Below are 12,668 nucleotides of genomic sequence, written 5' to 3' on the forward strand. Positions count from 1 at the left end.
TTGAGCTGTGGCTGCCTGGGAGGAGTCGACGGGAGTGGGTAGCCCCCAGAAACTTATCACCAGCAAACTGGTTGGTCCACTATGGGAGTGTGCTGCTTGTAGGGAAACAGTTTGTTTGTGGCTCCTCAGATTGACGAAGTCCTTTGGATGAAGGACAAAACGTCTCTTAAAAAAAAAAAAAAAACAATCCAGATGACCTGACCGAACACCGATGGATTTTTTACCTGGATTACTGAGCATGAACTTTGATAAACTGAGACGGTTCAGGCATCTGATTACGATAGCTCATTTTGAAGGTTATCCAGATACATCACACTGAGAAAGCCCAAAGCATGCTCAGAACTCTTTTGCAGGATAACACACCTTTTTTTTTGGTTTGTAAACACCTTGGGATCCCTAAGAACAATTTGAATTATATCACTGGGGATAGGAAGGTCTTGGTTTGTCACCCGGACCGTTTTCCTTCTCATTCAAATCTTGAACAAGATAAAGAAAACAAATGTAAATTAGCTCTGGAAGTCAGGACCGATTTCAGGAATAGTCTGTTTTTGAAATTTAGAATATTTGAATCATCTTTCAGTGCTCATCACAGCCTGTTTATCTACAACTACATCAGTCAGCTGCTTTTGACTGTACCAGTTTTCAAAAAGCTTATCTCCCATTGCATTCAACAGGTTGGTGGTGTGTCCCTTGAGCTTGTTTTGCTGTCAGTGTAACTGTCAAAAGGACATTTATTAATGAAATAATCTCTAGGAAGTAACAGGATAAATTTAGAGGTGAACAGAGGCGCTCTGTCAGCTCAGCTTCATCACTCAGCAGCCTTGTTTAAATATATTGTGAGCACAAAAGGTCACTGAGCCCTGACAAGTCACAACTTATTCCCAAGAAGTCCTGAAGGATCTGCATGTTGGTTTTAGTTATACTTTAAGGGTTTAAGTTAATTTATGTACCCAGGATGAAAGTCTTTTCACACATCGAGCAGAGCAGCCGCTCACCAAAATGTCACGATGTGCACTTAAAGTCTTCTCCTAAAAAGACAAGAGCTTCCTTAAAATCTACATTTGTAGGAGTTTGATAGTAGTTTATAAAGTTCAAATGTTATGCATGCATTTATACTTTTTATAAATACAAATTTAAAAAATATTACTGGGACTAAACATCAAGGGAATAAATTAACAATGACATTTTTTTTAGAAATACTTCAGCCACTTTGTGTGTGTTCATTGGTTGAAGGACAAAACATTTTGAAAATGATATATGTTTATACAAATTACAACAGATTTCACCCCTAAAGTTAAAATTATTGTTATCGCCTGGAAGTGAGATAGCAGTAATGTTTTATCTGAGTATTTATGTGACTTCATTTGTCTGTTGTTTAAGCAAAACATCTCATGAACCACTGAACATAATTTAACAAATCTTTCAGAAAATAACTGTGCACATCTACAACTGATTAACTTTTAGAGTCAACCCAATCCAAGATGGCTACCTCAGTTTATTGACTTCAGCCTACTACCAAAAAAAAAAAAAAAAAAAAGCTAAAATGTACGTCATTTAATTTTACAGACACTGAGCTAAAATTTGCTGTGGTATTGTGGGAGTTCCTGATTTCCTGTTGCTCCAGACACTAGATGGCGACAACACTTTTTTTCTTTTCATTTAGCCTTTATTTATACAGGTAGTCTCATTGAGCCACGAGAACTCATTTTCAAGAGAGACCTGTTTAGGCAGCACATGGTGGGGTTAAGGGCATTGCTCATGGGCCCAGTGTGGGGCGAATGAGGGTGGGGGCAAGTGTGGGTGTTTCACCTACCCCACCCACAATTTTGATGTTGTCGGGGCCGGGATGTGAACCGGCGATCTTCGGATCACAGGCCCACCTCTCTAACCTCTGCGCCACCACTCCCCAAAAACTTCCACATCTGAAGATGATATCCTTAACAAGATGCCAGTATAAAAAGCAGCAGATGACTTCTCCTTGCCGCTGGAGCATTACCTGCCTCTGGTAGTGTTTCTAGCCCCTTTTCTATTCTATGATCCTTGAGATAGACTTACCTGTGTTCCTTTTGCTGTTTACAGTGTCTCTCCTTGTGAACTACCTGCACCTGGAAATCTCATGTGTCTCCTCTACTGCCTTCCAACCACATGCCCTATGACCTAACCTGGAGTACGTTGACCTTCACTGTCAACTGATGATGGACTGAACAGACTAGAAAAAAGTTCAGATTACATTGATAAGTAGGACGTATTCTGGCTTATTAAAATATTCACATATTCATTCAATCACAGAAACAGTGTGTGCAGGCACTAGAAGGAGTTCTTTCTCACCTGTGCATTGTTCCCTGTTTATTGTTTTTGAAGCTGCACATTAATTAGTCAACAAAACCAGAGAGAAATCAGAGAGATTCAATAGCACACATTGTATGATGTTAGAAACAAAACAGCAAAAAAAAAAAATAATCAAGACTGTTTTCTTTTACCTTATAAGATGTTTTTGTTATTTCTCCTCTAAGGTTTTGTGAAACAGATCTGTGGTATTTTGGAGCGAGGGCCTTGAGTTGACATCTTCGTTTTCGCAACGTTTTTGTTGAAAAGTTGCCTCACCCTCTGAAGCACAACTCCTTTCAAATATCAGAATGGCTTTGGTTTGTCTCTGTGTGTTTGTGTGTCTATATAGACTGGTAGTTGCTTGTTTGGGTGTGTGCGTTTCTTTCTTCTTCAGCTTTGTGAAAACCGGAGAAGAAAAGTGAGCGGCTGACGCCGCCTGTAAAAGGGCTGGTTGAATAAAACCGATGAGACCTTTTGTATGAAATCTGCTACCAAAAGTACAACAGACGCAGCGTCTCATTCTGTCCTCACTGCATTTAGATTGCCTAATTTACACATGAAATGAAGAGGCATCTTATCCCTGTGTAAGTACTGTGTATGTCGCACTGATAAACGACTTTATACGGCAATGTGTTGAGCCATTACACGCTGATGATTGTATATAGCCTGTAGGATAATTGTTTTTACTTGGATACTTTGCTGAGTTTCACATTTTGTTTTTAGTGTAAACTAATTTCTTTCTACGTTTTCCTCTAAGGAAATTTAAGAGATAAAAAGAAGCCCACTCCTTTTAATCCACATGTTCAGAATAATGTACAGTTAAACTCAGAACCGCAACAAAACAAGCATTTTTAAAGCATATGCTGAACAAAACCGACACACTATCAATTAATTAAACTTTTTTTTATTGGTTCTACTCATTGACTCTTGTCCTATGTTTCTATGGTAACCCGTCAAGCAGGCAATCGAGCTCCCATACTTCTTACCAGCTAGTGTCTCTTGGCAGTAATTGGCAGCATGTATAAATAAATATTAGCTTTTTACATTAAGACCCAACCAGATGAGCAAAAGGAAATGGGATGGTTTATCTTAAGAGCACCTCTGAGTGAACCAGAGCAGCCAGTAATTGAACCAGTGACCTTTTAAAGTGTTACCATGAGGGGCTTATTTTACTGGAGCCCAGTCACTCAGGACTGGGAGCACAGCAGCACTCCAAAATAAAATCAATACGAGGTTCAGGCAGTGGGTCAGTTGGTGCTGGCTGCTACAAAAAGCAACTTTGGGGTTTTAAAACTGCTGAATAAAATACAGCATGAGCAGATTAACTATGTTTGTTGAGGAAGTGTAAGATTACCAGTCAGAGAGTATAAATATACATCTCTTTTTTTCTGTGAAATGATGTGTTTAACATTAAAGTTTGGTTTACAAAACTGTTTGTTGTACGTTGAAAGGTAGAAAATTAATTGTAAAATGCTTCCTGATTATTTAAAAAAATACAAGATCGAAACAAAATGCCAAACCATTGTCGCCTTCTCTTTTCTTGGATGCGCAAAGGTGGTGCCCATGTCCAGCATCCACTGCGTGAGACGTGGGGGACACCCTGGACAGATCTCAAGTCCATCACAAGGACACATAGAGACAAATGAAACGAACTATTCACACTCACTCACATAGAGACAATTTAGAGTTACAAGTGAACCAAACATGCATGTTTTTGGTCTGTAGAATGAACACCAACTAGAGCTGTTCTTTCTAACCCGGGCCCAAAGCCCGGCCTGGCCCGAATTTGGGCCTGGCCAGGCCAGGCCGGGCCGTTACAATGTGCTGGATGGGTGGGCCAGGTTGGTGTTGTGCTTTTGATTGCATCAGCGGACACACACGGCTGGCAATCCAATAATATGGCAACATAGCTACAATCCAGTTATATGGCAACATGGCTTGCCATACATTCCAGATTTATGGCAACATGGCTTCCTATATGATCACCAGCTGCAATTGGCCATTTGACCATGAGCTGACCAGTCTTCATCCATTCATCCATCCATCCATTATCTTTACCCGTTTATTCCATTTTGGGTCACAGGGGTCACTGGTGCCCATGTCCAGCAATCACTGTGCGAGGGGCGGGGTACACCCTGGACGGGTCGCAAGTCCATCACAGGGACACATAGAGACACACGAGACAAACAACCATTCACTCTCTCACTCATACCTAGGGACAATTTTAGAGTTACCAATTAGCCTAACATGCATGTTTTTGGTCAGTGGGAGGAAACCGGAGTACCCAGAGAAAACCAACGCATGCACGGAGAGAACATGCAAACTCCACCCAGAAAGGCCCCTGGACCGGGGTTTGAACCAAGGACCTGCTCGCTGAGAGGCAGCAGCTCTACCAGTTGTGCCACCGTGTTTGACCAGTCTTGAAAGAGGTAAAAAAAAAAAAAGTTAATTTAAGCTTCAGATGGGACTATACTTCCAGGAAGCGATCCATCGGCCAAATGGACGTTCAGCCGCTGCACTCAGCCGAAGCGCACAGCCGATGCGCACAGCTGATGCGCACAGCCGCCCAAAAAGGTGAGATCCCAAATCAGACATGTCAGAGCAGGGTCCGTGTCTGAATAATGCAGATTGCAGGCAAAAACAGGAATTTGACGGCCATGAAAGGACAAACACCCCCTCAGCTCCGATCTTCTGCCCTTTTTATTCAGCCGCGCGTCCCTGACCGTTAATAACTATTTAAGCGGTCAAAGCTTAATTAAAAATGTTGTTTTTTTTGGGTTCGGACCTGTAATTACTGTTAATTTGTCGGGTCGGGTGGGCTTTGGAAATCATGGCTACGGGCTGGGATCGGGTTGGGTCGGATTTTTTGGTCTCGAATGCAACTCTAGTACCAAGGGAAAACCCACATGAGGCTTGTGGGGATAACATGCAAACTTTATTCAGAAAGGTTCGGCCGGGAAGGAAACCTGTTTTCCTTCTTGCTATGAGGCAACATCTCTATCCCCTTATCTCACCATGCAGCTCTATTTTAATTTATTGTTAGCAAAATATGCTTTATAAAGTGTTTTTAAAGACGCAATTGACTCTGAAAAAACCTGCACAATGCTTGAAATTGTGACAGAAAATTTTCCAAATAATGTTTAGTTGGAAATGTCAGTCACTTCTGATCTGCTTAAATGCTTAATTTGCATTATGATTGAATTTGTATTAATTACATTGCTCTTGAAGATTATCACTGCAAAGCAATTTATTATTGGAGACAAATTTGAAACAAACAAACAAACAAACAAAAACCAGTATGTTTGAATTTTTCACTCACTAACCAGAAGAAAATGGAACCTGGTAATAACAAAACAAAAAACAAAACAGGTGGCTATTCTTAATGCTGTTTGTCGTACACAGAACAAAAACAGCAACACTATGACAATGACTTCACGTATGATAAAGTTGGAAAACAAACTGGCTGTGTTTCAAATCCAATTCATGGCCTTTTGAACTTTATTACTTGGAGCCAAAGAGGTAAACAGGGCTAATGCAAACAACAAGAAAACCCAGTCAACCGCAACATCCAAGTCCAGATATCTCTATAAATCATAAATACGAAAAAGGGACCCAGCAGCGAATTCAGTGCAGAACGAGAACAGGCATGGACACCAAACATGCAATGCAAATCAAAATTCCCCACAAACAAAACAATGTTTTCTTAAACAACAAATAAATGTAGTTTGTCAGTGGGTTATGAAAATAAAGTAGTGACAAATTAACCTGCAGAAAGTGTAAATTACATCCCACTGTTCCTCCTGAGCATCCCTGCGTGCGCTCTCTGTGTGTTCGCAACTACCACAATGTGATGATATTAAAGGCATTTCCTTTTATGCCTTTTAAACACAATTTTTAGAAGCAGTACCTCCTGCAATTGTTTGTAGCACCAACAAACAAAGGATGTTGGCCACAAATTAATAAAAACTCTGATCATACATCTGAACACTGCTCCCCTGGCCAACGATTCCCTTGATGTCCTTTGTGTTTCGCAGCCTGCCAGCATCAACCAAAGAGGTATATTTCACTGTAATTTAAGTGCATCACACACACACATTTATGGTCGCCTCTCGTGTTTGTTTGACTTTCTCTCCTCTGTGTGCCAGTATTAGAAGTCGAGAACACCCACTGCTGATGTTATGAGACCAACTCCACAAGCCTCTCAGCAGTGGAAGCCTCTTAAATCCTCTTACCTTCAGAGAGCCTGATGTGAACTCCTGACTGGCCTCTTCACAGCACTTTAAAAGATGAGGGGAAGGATGAAAGAGGCTGATGGAAGGTGTAAAAAGCAACACAAGAACACATAATCACATGATAGTAGAGAAAGGACTGTTTTTAGGACAACGTTGCTAAGAGTGGGTCTGAACACTTTCAGAAGGTCCTTAAAGGAACATCCAGGTGGGGGTCTCAGGAAAATGATCTGGCCAAAATTAGACAAGATGTTTGCTTGATTTAAAAGAATCCATAAAAATGACTATGAAGTATGAAAATGTCTCTTCAACGACATCTAGCACCAATAGTGCTCTGCATATGTGACCTATTTTACCAGCTTTAAAGTTCTACATATTATAAATTATTTTTTACAATGTTTTTAGGATGGTCACCAAAGATGGTCAAAGGCTCATTGTGTTTGCAGTGTCTACTTTTTATCAATTCAACAAATCACATTTTCGTCATCCTGTACAAACTCTCCCACACTAAAACCCCCTGAAATCTGAAATGCACTATGAATAATGAAGATCACAGGTGATGGTAAATTCTTTACATCCTGGTGGGAGAGGTGTTTGCCACAAGGCTCCAAGGATTGCTGCTTTGTCAGAAAGTTTTACCTTTCTGCTTAGCTCCTGCTTCACCATCACAGACCGGAACAATGTCCTCATTATTGCAGATGAGGCTGTTCCCACTCCCTCACCATTCTAACATCACTCATGAATAAAATGTTCAAATGGTTGAACTTCTCTGCTTGAAGGAGAGTCCCCACTAACACAGAGCATTCCACCTAATCCTGTTTGATTAATTAACAGGATGCAAGTAATCAAGACATACAACAACAACAACAACAACAACAACAACAACAACAACAACAACAACATAATAATAATAATAATAATAATAATAATAATAATAATAATAATAATAATAATAAAGAAATAAAAAAATTATCTCAGGCCAGAAGATGGCAGAAATGTATAGATTAATGACAGGTCAAAAGAGTCATTTTGCAATTCTCCTAAACAGTTATTTTATGTTTTAAATTGTTCACCATAATCAATAAATATATATAAAAAAAAATTGAGTAGACCAACAGGTCAAGCAAAACCGGGAACCCCCCCAATAAAAACAGCCTTACTGCAAGTGTTTTCAACATTTGATCATTACAATAAAGCAAACAAGCTGAAAACAAATACATTTATGTTTGAAAATTTTCCAAATGAAATGGAGAAAATCATGCAATACGGTTCAATCTAGGAAATAAAAAGCTAACAACAGACAGCAACAAAAGAGCCAACTGTGATTCATTATTATTTCTGATGAGAACAGAAATGAGGACAAAGAAAGACAAAGGATTTTGTTCTAAATGAGCATCATCCAACGAGGACAGAGCCAAGTTGTCATGAAATAAACTGACTGTACTATAAATTAAAGGAAAAGGGGACACCACGTCCATCATGTTCTCATAAAGGCCTGGTTATAAAACATCTTCAGCAGAAAAACACATTTTTAATTAAGCCAGCTTTCAAAACGAATATAAAGCAGTGACTTTCAGCTTTAGGCAGAGAAAGCACAAAATAGGAGTTACGACAGTAAAGATGATAAGAAACAAAGTAGATGTTCTGCAGAAAGTTAACAATTCTTCTCTGGCATTCACAAAAGGTTTGACTGACCTGATTATAAAAACCGACATGATCAAAATGACTCATTAATCATGTTTTACACATTATCACAAACACCTGCGCACAATATTGCTGGATGCCTCATGACTTTAATAACAACCCATTTTTGCTTATTTTATTCACTTTGGACTAATAGATTTTACACATCCGTTTCCTTTTCAGAATGGATAATTAAATTGTTTTTTTTTTATGTTTCATGAGAAATAAGCTGCTTGTGTTCAAACACGAATGACTAATTTTGGAAACTGAGTGTCTCATAAAAAAAAAGTGACCAAATTATTTTCACACTATAACCCTTTATTTTATGCTCCCCAAAATTCTGAATAAACAAATAAAATGAAGTGGTTCAAAAAGAAGAGCTGTAGTTTGGAGTGATTTTAAAGCTTTAACTAATAAGCCTTTGTGAGAAAGAAAAACATAAAAAAACAAAAAAAAACTGTAAGAATTTGGAAACACTTGGAGAGAAAATTAATATTGAGCACACTATCATTTGTCTTTATATGTCTAAACTATTATCAAACATATTTAAACTTCATTTATAGAGAAAAGCCTTCCTGTCAGTCTGAACGCAGCGCAGCATTTTAACAGATCCTTAAATATTGTTTTCAGCACCACGGACAGAGTCAGACTTGAGCAATTCAGATGCCTCTTTACAGAAACAAACATTTTGAGTGTTTGAAAAACTTCACGCCAAATCTCATATGAAGATATTATTTTTTACATCCGATGGACTTCCTGATGCAACCACTGACCACCGAGTAGATGGCAGGGTTAAGAGCCTTGCTCAAGGGTGCAGGGTGGGGTAAATGAAGGTGGCGACAGGCGTTTCATCTTTCCCCACCCAATTTTGTTGTAACAATCAGGGGATTTGAACTGGCGACCTCTCAGTCACAGACTTGCCTTCTCCAACCTCTGTGCCACCATGTCCCAACAACACAAAACACAACTTTGGCTCTAAAGTAGGAAAGTTTTATCAAAACAACAGCCACTCTCTTAAGGCAATTTTTGAATGTTCTGTCTCATCAACTCTAATTTGTTCTACATGGTTTTGGTGGTTTTCAATAAAACGTTAGTGCTAACTGGATGTGAGCAGAATTATCATAGTGAGGTCGCTCAAAACTTCTGTGATGTCATGTATTTTCTATCTAAGGCAAACACAACACAATAAAAGACAAATAAGTGAATTAAAGTCACAAAACTGAGGCCATCGTCCTCAATCGAAAAAGTGTGGATTGTTCTCTTTGGGTCGAGGGTGAGGTCTGCCTCAAGTGGAGAAGTTCAAGTATCTCTGGGTTTTGTTCATGAGTGAGGGAAGAATGGAGCATGAGATTGACAGATGGATTGATGCAGCGTCTGAAGTATTGTGGACTCTGTACCGGTCTGTTGTGGTGAAGAGAGAGCTGAGCTGTAAGGCAAAGCTCTCTGTTTACTGGTGAGTCTATATTCCTACCCTCACCTATGGTTCGGGCATCTGGTAAAGATGTTTTCTGGGCACCTCCCTAGGGAGGTGCTTCGGGCATGTCCAACTGGGAGGGGACCCTGGGGAAGACCCAGGACACGCTGGAGAGACTATGTCTCTCGGTTGGCCTGGGACCACCTTGGAATCCTCCCAGAAGAGCTGGAAGAGGTGGCTGTGGAAAGAGATGTCTGGACCTCCCAGCTCAGGCTGCTGCCCCCATGACCCGACTTCAGAACAAGCAGAAGATAATGGATGGAAAAGTCACAAAACACCACCCAGCTGATGTGAAATCTTCAGCTCGACTCTGCTCACTGAGTGGATCCTATAAATGGACCTGGACGTGGATGGGTCACCCAATAGAAAGAGTCTGAATCTGCACCGAGCCGACCCGGGCAGGACCGAGTTCATCCCATGGACAACAGCCACATGTTCTAACAAATGACACATAGACCTAAGACAATGGCTTACATAAATTGTGGGATTCCTGGTTTCCCTCTGTCTATTTGTGTCTGTTTGTGTCTGTTTGTCACTTTCCCTCCACAGCTAATCACCCAACTCATCACACCTGCCACCAATCTGAGGAGTACTGCTACTCACCCATTTAAGCAGCTGCCAGCCTCCTCTCCAGTGCTGGGACATCTTCTGACAATTGGACCTTCCACGGCCTGATTCATTCTGGTCCTCCTTAGGACTTCTCCCACCACTGGGACTCCTTCCTGTGGACCTTTGATGTCTCGTCTCCAGCAACAAACATCCACCACTCTGTCTGGGTCAACCTCCTACTCGCTCCTGGATTACTCCTCACACCCAGGATCCCACTCTTTGCTCCTCCTCAACCATCTCCTGCAACAGAAACAAGTAAGGATCAATTCTTGTTTTATCATCATCATCATCTACCAAGAGGACATATATATATTCACCGTCTCTCCCCTTCCCTTACAGCTGTTCGAGTTTTTATCTCCACCTGTAAATAAATATCACTTACCTTTTTACCTGCCTCGTGTCCTTGCTTCCTTGGTCTGCTACATTGGGGGTCGACGTTGTATAAACCTGATATAAATAATTATTATCGTAGGAATGTTTACATGATTTTGTGTTTTAGTTTTCAGTGAATGGTTTTACTTGGGTCTAAAAGTTCTGCTTCAGCGTTTCAGCAGGTTAAGCCTCATAGACGCTGTATTTTTTTTTTGCTCTTGAATGTTTCAAAATGAGAAAAAGTAATTTACTGAAAAATACCTGTATTATTTTATTGACCAGTATGTTCCCAAATAGTTTTTTTTTGTTTGTTAAATAAATACAATGTTTCTCTTGTTTGAGGTTTTAAAATAAGTTTCCTGAACTACACTCGACAACCTTTCAGTACATCTTCTTGATTTTCTTTACCGTCTTCTGATATCCGCTCGCTCTCCTCTGCTTAACTCTCTCCATCTGTTCTCTGCCTGTCTCCATTTTTTACAGTATGGCATGTCTGCTTCATCTGCTGGTCTGTCTCCTCTGAAAATATCAATGCCATCTGGAGGAAGCGCCATTCCAGAGTGATTCATGGTACTGTAGCAAAGAGCACTGAGCTCTGGCTCGAGTGGTCGCAGCAGAAGTTAGTCTCTGATCCCAGCATTGTTTGCTCATCATATTGCGCTCTGAGGTGCTCTGAGCATTGTTAGTGCAGGAAAAAGGAGGAATACCATATTTTAAACAATTACATTTATTTGATGTTCTTTTTCAGATCTCCTACAAATCATCTGTGTGATTCTAAAACGTGCACTGAGTTTTCATCTTATTTTTTGTGTATTTAAACATCAAGTGTTTGTTGCATGTCATGACGGGATGTAAATGAAGACGAGAAGAGGCAGGCAATGAGGTTCAAGGTTCTTTATTGTCATTTGCATCACATGTGGTACATGAGGTGGAACAGATTTGTGTACTCAAGGTCCCAGTTACACCCCAAAATAGCAAAAATATAAACTATATAAAAGAAGCAGTATAAAAGGGTCTAAGATATACGCTAAGCAATAATAATATAATATTATACCCATCTGCTCACAACACACTCATGTTCAGGATGCTGTTTAATACACCGTATGAATATAGCAGCTTATGGGCAAGAAATCAGCAGCATGGATAACGTAAACTGTGGGGAGCAGCCTTCCCACCACCTCGGACCTTTACACATCACAATGCAGAGGGACGGCGCTCCGCATCATGAAGGACTCCACTCATCCTGCACACAGTCTGTTCCAGCCTCTCCCCTCAAGCAGGCGGCTGAGGAGCATTCAGAGCAAGACCACCAGGCTCAGAAACAGTTTCTTCCCTGCAGCTGTCAGACTGTTGAACTCGAGCTGCACTTAATTCAGGTTCATCTTACATTTTTACCTTTATATTAAATATTTATGGTCTTTTGTATTTATTTATTTGGTAATTGTTAGGCTTCTTGATCTGGGACCTGAGTTTAAATTTCGTAGCATAAACATGAAAATGTGAGCTGGTACGACAATAAAAAATCCTTGAAAGTGACAAATCTCCAATTAAAGCAGCATTACAGTGATTTTTCTGGTTAGGGATTTATGAGTCTAACAGCTTCAGGGTAGAAGCTGTTCCTCAGTCTAGTGGTTCTTAATGCAGCAAACACATTTGAACAAATGAAAAAGCTAACAACAAAATGTTTAGCAAATTAATACCTGCAAGCAAGCCAAGAACTGCAAAAGAACAAAATGTAAACCAACTAAAATAAATCGCACCAAGCGGAAAAACAGAGGAAGGAATAAGGAACTAATAGAAAAATATAGATTTAGTATTTTCTGTGAACAAAATATAAACTAAACACAGGTGTGAATATACAGCGTCAACAGAATTTAGATGTGAAACGAGTAAAAAAAACTTTTTTTTAATTAGGCAGACAGAACTCTGTTTAACATGATGGAAAATAAATCGCCTGTATTTTTAGATTTTCT

Source organism: Nematolebias whitei, chromosome 8 (assembly GCF_014905685.2).
Source record: "Nematolebias whitei isolate Nwh7 chromosome 8, NemWhi1, whole genome shotgun sequence".
Taxonomy (NCBI): Eukaryota; Metazoa; Chordata; class Actinopteri; order Cyprinodontiformes; family Rivulidae; genus Nematolebias; species Nematolebias whitei.